The sequence below is a fragment of the Sinocyclocheilus rhinocerous genome, unplaced genomic scaffold (assembly GCF_001515625.1).
Source record: "Sinocyclocheilus rhinocerous isolate Xijiao unplaced genomic scaffold, SAMN03320098_v1.1 scaffold955, whole genome shotgun sequence".
Classification (NCBI taxonomy): domain Eukaryota; kingdom Metazoa; phylum Chordata; class Actinopteri; order Cypriniformes; family Cyprinidae; genus Sinocyclocheilus; species Sinocyclocheilus rhinocerous.
The window spans coordinates 193,439-201,922 of record NW_015646369.1 but is presented as its reverse complement, the minus strand read 5'-3'; the positions used below and the strand labels follow the sequence as shown (position 1 = coordinate 201,922).

Genomic DNA, 8,484 nt, shown 5'->3' with positions numbered 1-8,484 from the left:
AACTAAAATGACAGTTTCACACAAAGACTAGACTAAAACTAAAATTAAAACAGGCCGCCAAAAACAACACTAATGGCCACTCCTGAAACCTGACTGGTTAGCGTCCGTTGTAGGATGGCTGGAGAGGAGAAGTTTTGATACTTCTGCCTCAGTAAGGGGACAGAAGGAGAAGATGAGAGTTTTAGCAGTGGGTGTGGTTTGAGGTCCTGTGTGTGTGGGGCTGAGAATTGACTACCGATTGTTCTAGTATTGTCTGTGAAGAATGTGGCAAAATCATCAGCTGTTATAGAAGTGGTGGGAGGTGGTGGAGGGGGACAGAGGAGAGAATTAAATGTTTTGAAGAGATTACATGTGTCTGGATCGCTGTTGATCTTGTTGTGGAAATATGAAGATTTGGCAGTATGGACTTCAGCAGAGAAAGATGAAAGCAAAGACTGATACATACTCAGGTCTGACGGATCTTTTGATTTGTGCCATTTTCTCTCTGCTGCCCTGAGTTTGGTCCGATGCTCACAAAGAACATCGGATAATCAGGAGTTAGAAGGGGCAGCCCGTGCTGGGCCAGAGGAGAGAGGACAAATATCATCTAGACAAGAGGTTAAAGTATAGCATAAAGTGTCAGTTGCTGCGTTCACATCCAGAGATGAGAAATGGGTAGGTGAGAGAAGAGAGGAGGATACTACAGAGGAAAGATGGGAGGGTGAAAGGGAGCGTAGGTTTCGTCTAAAAGTAACCGGTATAGGGGTTGGGGGCACAGAGTTTAGCATAAACTTCAGCTTTTACTACCTTCTTAGGTGCATCGCTTGATACAGGAACATTCAAAACTTTAGCAATTTGTATTAAATCTATTAAATTAGTCCATGCCGATAGCACTGTTGCACTTCAGGTGTCCCAAGTTCGAGTCCCGGCTCATGGACATTTTGCAATCACCCCCCCCCTCCGCTTTCTGTCAACTTACTGTGAAAAATAAAGGCATAAAACGCCAAAAATAAATCTAAAAAAAAAAAAACTTTCACAGAATGTATTAAATTGCTGTAAACTAGGTTTACAAAGAAATGCTCCAATGTCTGACTCCATAATTAGCTTTCATTATTACTACATTTTACTCACCAAAAATACAGAAAACAGTACCGCTTATTGGACATTTGTTAACTGCAGCCCAAGACTGGTTGCCCACTGAAACAGGGTTCCTGTAACGAATTGAACAGACTAGACTCACCGACAGCAGGTTACAACATCAATACACCACGAGAGATAATGGCAACATGATGGCTACTTATAGCAAACAAGAGGGTCACATGACAAGAACAAACCAATGGGAAACAAGACACATGACTAAGACTACCAATCAGAACATGACACAATGAACAAGCGAACCAATGGCAAGAATACAAGAGGGCAAGGGAAACATGACACAAACACGGAGCAGGCAGAGCGAGGGGCCATGGCGGAACAGGCAGAGCGGGGGGCCATGGCGGTGCAGGCAGAGCAGGGGGCCATGGCAGACAGTGAGTTCATGAACGGCCTTGTGGCCATGACAGGGCAGACTGTGAGTTCGTGAACGGCCTCCGTGGCTAGCCATCAGTATGGCTGCAATACCATGCTAATGTTTATTGTTGTAATTAAGACCCAATCAATTAAATTGTTGACTTTTTGACTTTTAAGTCTTAATATAGTAAAATTTAAGACATAAGACTAAAAAAACTTAAAGAAAACAGACAATGCTTCAGGAAAGGTGTTTAACAAAGTTTACTAAACATTGATTATATATATATAGTCAATATTTCACATTTAAAATATTGAAATTACTTCAACTCTGCAACAACTCAGTTTTTACCAACAATGTAAAATGTAACATTTCATCTCACTTAATGTAGTATACACTTTAATCCAGTGTGCCATAGCGTAGAGCTTTATAGCGACATAGTACATACAGCTCAGTACAAGTACATAGGATGGATCAAGGTTAAAACATAACCTAATATATACATAACTTTCCCTCGTATGACAATGACGTGACTGGAATAAAGCAAATAGACTACAAAACCCGGACCTATCCTCTTAATAGCGCTGCTGGCTAGCGTGGTGTCTAACTAAAAATAACTTGGCAATAGCTACAACAAAACTGTAAAAAACGCTCTTACAATAGCTACAGCAAAACTGTAAAACTGTAAGAGCGTTTTTCTGCGCTCTGTTCCGCTATCGCGGCGCAGTCCGGTGACATGACAAAGAAAGCTGATCCTGATTGGTCCTCGTGTGTGCATTCGAAGTGCTGATTGGCTTACGCAGATAGAACCTTATAGAACCAAGTTACAGTTCAACTTTGTAGATGGAACCTTTTTGTTTTCTAAAAAAAAGTCCCAAAATGTACACAACTTAAAAAAGAAACATCACATAATGTAAATAAGTTCACAGAATAGGAATATGTGAATAACTAAATTTTGACAAACATGTCAGATAGAACCTTATAATTCCAAGGTGACGAAGTAACAAAACAAAACTAACCAATTTTCACAAAAACCTGGAAACCTTACCTAGAAATCAGATTATAAAAGAAATACAAAACGCTTCTCTCCCTACTAACATATCCAGGAGAAAACAAATGTCTCACCTCCCTATCATGTTCCGATTAAACAATGGTCAGGAAGAAATAAGAGCCGAACTTGAAGTAAATCACAATTGGAAAATAGTTCACTTAACTAAATCACAATTGGAAAATAGTTCACTTAACAAATGACAACAAATGACTCATGTACCAGTACTTTAACAATCACTCGTTATACAACAAACAGTAAACAACCAAGGGAGCAATGAGAGCGGGATGCCACATATCCATAGCTCCAGAGGCTTAAATATAGCAGCTCCTGTGAGTAATTACAGCTCAAGAGTAGAGTCATAGAAGAGTAGAGTAGGGAGGTGGGATAAGAGCTTAAGTGTTTTTTTTTTTGTTTTGTTTTTTACATCAGAGCATGCCAGGATGATGGAGGGAGTCCAACATTGCTTTTACCTTTTGCCATTGAGTTTGACTTCTTGGATTGGAACATTAGCCAGGGTTGCTTGATGGAACACACGCCATGCAAACCAGGCTTGTATGTCCGATGTGATGGAGTCTGTGGGCATTGGCTCATCCTGGAGTGCAGACTGGTGATCTACCCAGGAGGTACCCTCTGCAGGTTGCTAGTCCATGGAATACTTTTGGAGAAAAGAAGGAGCCCTCTCTCCAGTGTTTATGGCATCTGTTACCTCAACCACTAAGGATGAATGCCTCTACAACATCATGCTCCATGAGCTTAGTCAGTATCTGAGGGCTGGGCTACAGGAGTCTTGGAAGGGGAATATTAGCCACAGCTTCTGTAGATGTATAAGCTCCTGCTCCATCCACTTTTGACTGGTGACGAGCCTCTCTTGGTCAGCTGTTCTATAAGGTAGTGTTCTTTGTCTGCGAATGAGAGAGAGGTAGAAACATTACCATCTGTTCTCCTACTCTCCATTGCCCGTGTTTTCCACCACTGTGGGAGAAGAGAGGAGGTGCACAATCAGAAAGCAATGCCATTTACCCCGAAGGGGTCCACTTATTTAGCAAAGCTGAAGTGACTGTGAGGCCATTTGAGTGTGAGCCAGGTGGTGAGCTTGTGCGATTGTTCTACCTTTCATCCACTGGTGTGAGTTGAATTAGTGTTTGGTGAGTTGTGGTATCTTAGGATGATGAGAAGCTTGGCATAGCTCACTGGTTGGGTTCAGTCAGTGTTTAGGAAAGAATAGAGACTTTTGTGTTAGTCTTTCTTTGGAGATAGTGGTTACCATCACTTGGGAAGAGCTCAGTTTATATCGTCACCCACTGATGAGGTGGATTGCTGTCACCTGTGCCTGGTTATCTCAGCTTCACTTCTTTGTTTGGGCTGGTTGCCAAGGATAGCACTGCTTTGCACTGGTTCCCCACACAATATATTAAGGTAGTTTGTATTTAAATTTATTTTATGTGGCATATGTCTAAACATTTGTGATCACATAACATATAACATATAATACCTATTTATCATTGTAGCCTATAATTTATTTAAACTATTAAATTGATTTTCTGTACATTTTAATTTTGGACTGATAGTTTATAATAAGTGCAATTAATATGGTAGCATGCCAGATAGTCTGTAGTAATAGTATCATGTTACTGTCAGGTCAGTGTTAAAGGAATTCTGGTTAAGCAGCAACTTGGGCTTAGCCTGACAATTAGCCTGGCCTGGCCCAGGTCAGTTTCCCAGCACAAGATTGAACTATGTTGGATCTGATTTATGGAACCGAATCAACTGACACTGAGTCAAACTATCTGAAATAAACCTTGCTATGTTGGTAAACTTGATTCATGCAACAGGTCTCTGGCCACCTTAGTCTACACTGCATAGTGAATCAAAGTGCACCTCAGGAAGCATACAATTCATGACCGCTTTAAACAAAATTAATGTATATAATTACTGTGTTTTCCACATGTGTTCTCCTTCATGTTCCCTAGTTGCGATTCCCATTTTGTATAAAACATTTTGCATCCAAGTTCAACTCCATTGAAGAAGATTAGACTAACCAAAATAAACTCTTATTTTTTAGTTTTCAGCCCACTCTCCAATTATCTGCTACTCACAATATCACAAGCCCTCTGGAAGACTATGTAGAGAATTTCCTGAAGGTCTCCTACCTGGTGTGCTGGGGAAGATGGCATGCTGAAGATAAATGTAGCTGCCCCCAATAGTACTTTTGTGGCGGAAGGCTAACCTGGGTTCTTTTAAGATCTGATGTCTGCTCAAATGTCCTTTATTTTAACATGGACAAAAGATTAATCAGGTTGCTGGTGTTCTCAAGTAGTCCCACAGTAGTAAAGGGAAATTAAATAACTGCACTGAAAAAAAAAAAAAAAAAAACAGTGCTGAAAAAAAAGTGCTGGTTAGGTATGTTTTGATGCATGGCAACTGGTTTAGGCTGGTTTATGCTAGTCATGTGCTGGTCCTAAGTAATTAGCTCCTGCTCAGGACCAGTTCATAACCAGCTTATAACCAGCTCAGGACCAGCTTACACCAGCTCGTGACCAACTAAGGACCAGCTTAAACTCCTAATAAAAGCTTAAACTCCTGATAAAAAAATTAAATTAAATGAATGAGCTCACCACACGTAGGTTATGCAATAGCACCGTCAACGTCGAATGTGCAGTGCTCTCTCAGTGCCGATGTAGAGCACTCGCCATCGTGACGAATGTCACAGACTGTACCTTTTACCTTTAACCTGTAACGGTACCTCCAATGGAAGCATTGTGGAGAAACACTGTGCTCTTCTTAATTATTCAGGCAGTTTATCAATTCTTTTATTACTTGACCTCAGCTCAGCTTTTGATACTGTTTGTCATAAGACATTATTATCTCGCCTTGCAGAGGTTGGCATCTCAGGTTATGCATTATCCTGGTTCTCCTCATATCTCACAGATAGGCAATACTTCATCTCACTGCACAATTCCAAATCTCCCACTGTCTTGCTCAAACAGGGTGTTCCCCAGGGCTCAGTTCTCGGACCATTATTATTCATCCTCTACATTCAGCCTCTTGGCCAAATAATTCGTCGTCATGGTTTTAACTACCACTGTTATGCCGATGACATCCAGATATATACTGCTTGTCAACCAGATTCTACCCATTCGATGGCATCCTTATCTTCATGTGTCAGTGAGTTAAAGGATTGGCTACATTCAAATTTTCTTAGTCTGAACTTGAGTAAAACAGAAATTGTAATAATTGGTCCCCCATCTCTAATAAAAGATAAAATTGATGTTTCTAGCTTTGACCTTGACGCTATTTCTACTTTTCCATCGGCTATTAGAAACTTAGGTATCATTCTAGACCTATCACTGACCTTGGATGACCACATTAGCAAACTCTCCAAAGCTGCTTTTTTTCAACGTCGAATTGCGCAACTTCTTCCTTTCCTCAGTAGAAAAGATGCGGAATCATTAGTGCATGCATTTATTACCACTCGCCTTGACTATTGTAACGCTCTTTTCTCTGGCTTACCAGCTCACTCCATCGTTCGTCTGCAGTACATCCAAAATTCTGCTGCCCGATTATTAACTTCCACAAAAAAATCTGCTCACATCACCCCTATTCTATTTAATCTTCACTGGTTGCCTGTATCTATTCGTGTGCAATACAAAATTCTTCTGCTCACCTTTAAGGCACTCAATGGTCTTGCTCCCTCCTATCTTTCCGACCTACTTTCTTCTTATATACCTTCTCGCGCACTCCGGTCTTCTAATTCTGAACTTCTTTGTGTACCTAGGTTCCGCCTATCTTCAATGGGCGGCAGGTCCTTCTCTGTTACTGCACCCAAACTTTGGAATTCACTTCCCCTGGCACTCAGAACAGTCACCTCTTTCAGTGAATTCAAATCAAAGCTTAAAACTTATTTGTTTAATAATCAACACTATCACTAATTTACATTGTGTATTTGTCTGTTTTGTTTTCTATTTCTGTCTTTACTACATAATCTGTGTTATATGCAACTGCATTATTTGTAACTGAATTGGGCAAATGTCCAATGAAATTGTTTCTTTGTAATCAATATTTGCTGCTTTGGTGTACCTTGTAGAGCGTCCTTGAGCTTGGGAAAGGCGCTATATAAATTAAACATATTATTATTATTATTATTATTACCTCCAGTCAGCTTAGTCAACAAACATGAACAGTCCCTTGTCCCACACAGTGAATGTACTAGCAGCTAGCGGCTAGCGGCTAGCGTTAAACTCCAAACTGTCCATAAACAAACTGGATTAGGCCTTTAGATAAATCACTGTTCAGCATTGAGAAATAGGGTCAAATTTACTAACAGCTTGCGCCAGCGCAAACCGTCTTTTGGCATTAAAATAGTATTGTCAGGATTTACTAAAGACGCGCAGTGGAGAATTAGCACTGAAAAAGCATGGACACAGTTATTTTTGCACCTGACCATATTGAATATGCATTTGTAGGAGTTTTCCTTTCAGACACAAAATTTATGGGAGGAGATTATTCATGTATTAATTTATTACAAATGCCAGAAGAACACATTATCCGAAATGGCTGCAATTATTGTTGCTAAGAGGAGGCACTGCAGAGAACAGAGAGCATGTGGTAGAAGGGAGAAGGGTTTTTCCACATGTATTAATTTATTTGTAATGCCAGAAGAACACATTATCCAAAAATATAATTTGCCAAGCCATGATATTTTTAACTTGCTTCAGGAAATACAAGACATCTTGGAACCCTCAACTAGGAGTCACGCAATACCAGGTCTATCAAAACTTCTTGCAACCCTAAATTGTTTTGGCCTCCGGTTCTTTTCAACATACTGTGGCTTCTTTATTTCTTTATTCTTTATTTGCGACTACGCTAATTTGCGCTGCGCTTGGTATATTGCGTTGGTCCATATGTAAATTAGATATTGCGTCTGTGCTCTTTAATTTATGCGTTGTTAGTAAAATCACCCGCAGAAATTTCCACGCCCTTCGGTACTATTTTGGAATTGCGCTCTCGCGCTAATTTGCCCTGTTTATTAAAACTGGCCCTTAATCTGATAGTTGTAAAGATTAGTCACCCTAATCTATCATATGCCACCTGAGAAATATGTTATTCACATATCACTGTCTATATTTCTTGTGTTCTCTGCGCACTGCTTTTTCTTCCTGTCTGACGTCATCTCTTTCTTTTTTGGCACTTGCACAATACAACTGGTGAGCCTATGAAACTTCCACTTTATAAAATACAGTAAATATTTTCATGTCAAGTGACAATAACAATGTACATTTCTTTTTACAGAACTGGAAAAATGTACAATATGAAAATAAACAAATTTAACAAACCACTGACTGATGTCTAATTTATTATATTTCCCCATTTTCCCTGGGTTACATAGTGGGCTTTTGGAGTGGGCTGGATGACCATCTTTTCAGACTGATACCAGCAGGATAAACATCTCGTACCCTGACACAGTACGTTGACTATTTGGCTGAATGGTTCAGGCTTTACCATTGGTGACCATTCACCCAGGGCCCCTATCTCAGAAATCCTCCATACCGGGTTGGATCTACCGGGTTAGGCAACTGCCACCCTAAGAAAAAGTGTTGCCACCCCATCTGCAACCTAAGAATAATCCTAGTATAAAATACAAATGTAAGCAGATTTTCCTGTACTGCTTTTAAAACTTTGATACTTCAATGTGGTTAAAAAAACACAACTAGACCCCAACAAATTAATTAATTACAGACCTATCTCGAATCTCCCTTTTCTGTCAAAGATACTAGAAAAGGTAGTATCATCACAACTATGTTCCTTTTTAGAGAAAAATTATATCTGTGAGGATTTCCAGTCAGGATTTAAACCGTATCATAGTTCTGTCAGGACCACTATTGTCATAATGATGAACACTTAGTATACAGTTTGGTTTAATGGTATGGTTCTGGGCAAAAAACTCCTT

General features: G+C 39.9%; 1 long non-coding RNA gene across 1 annotated transcript; it reads right to left on the bottom strand.

The window, feature by feature from the left end:
- Positions 1–2,953: 2,953 nt before the first annotated feature.
- On the bottom strand, positions 2,954–3,815 carry LOC107707660 (uncharacterized). Its single transcript, XR_001636280.1, has 2 exons — positions 3,648–3,815; positions 2,954–3,439 (listed from the first exon to the last, which is right to left on the bottom strand). It is a non-coding gene; the product is annotated as an uncharacterized LOC107707660 (long non-coding RNA).
- Between the last annotated feature and the right edge of the window lie 4,669 nt (positions 3,816–8,484).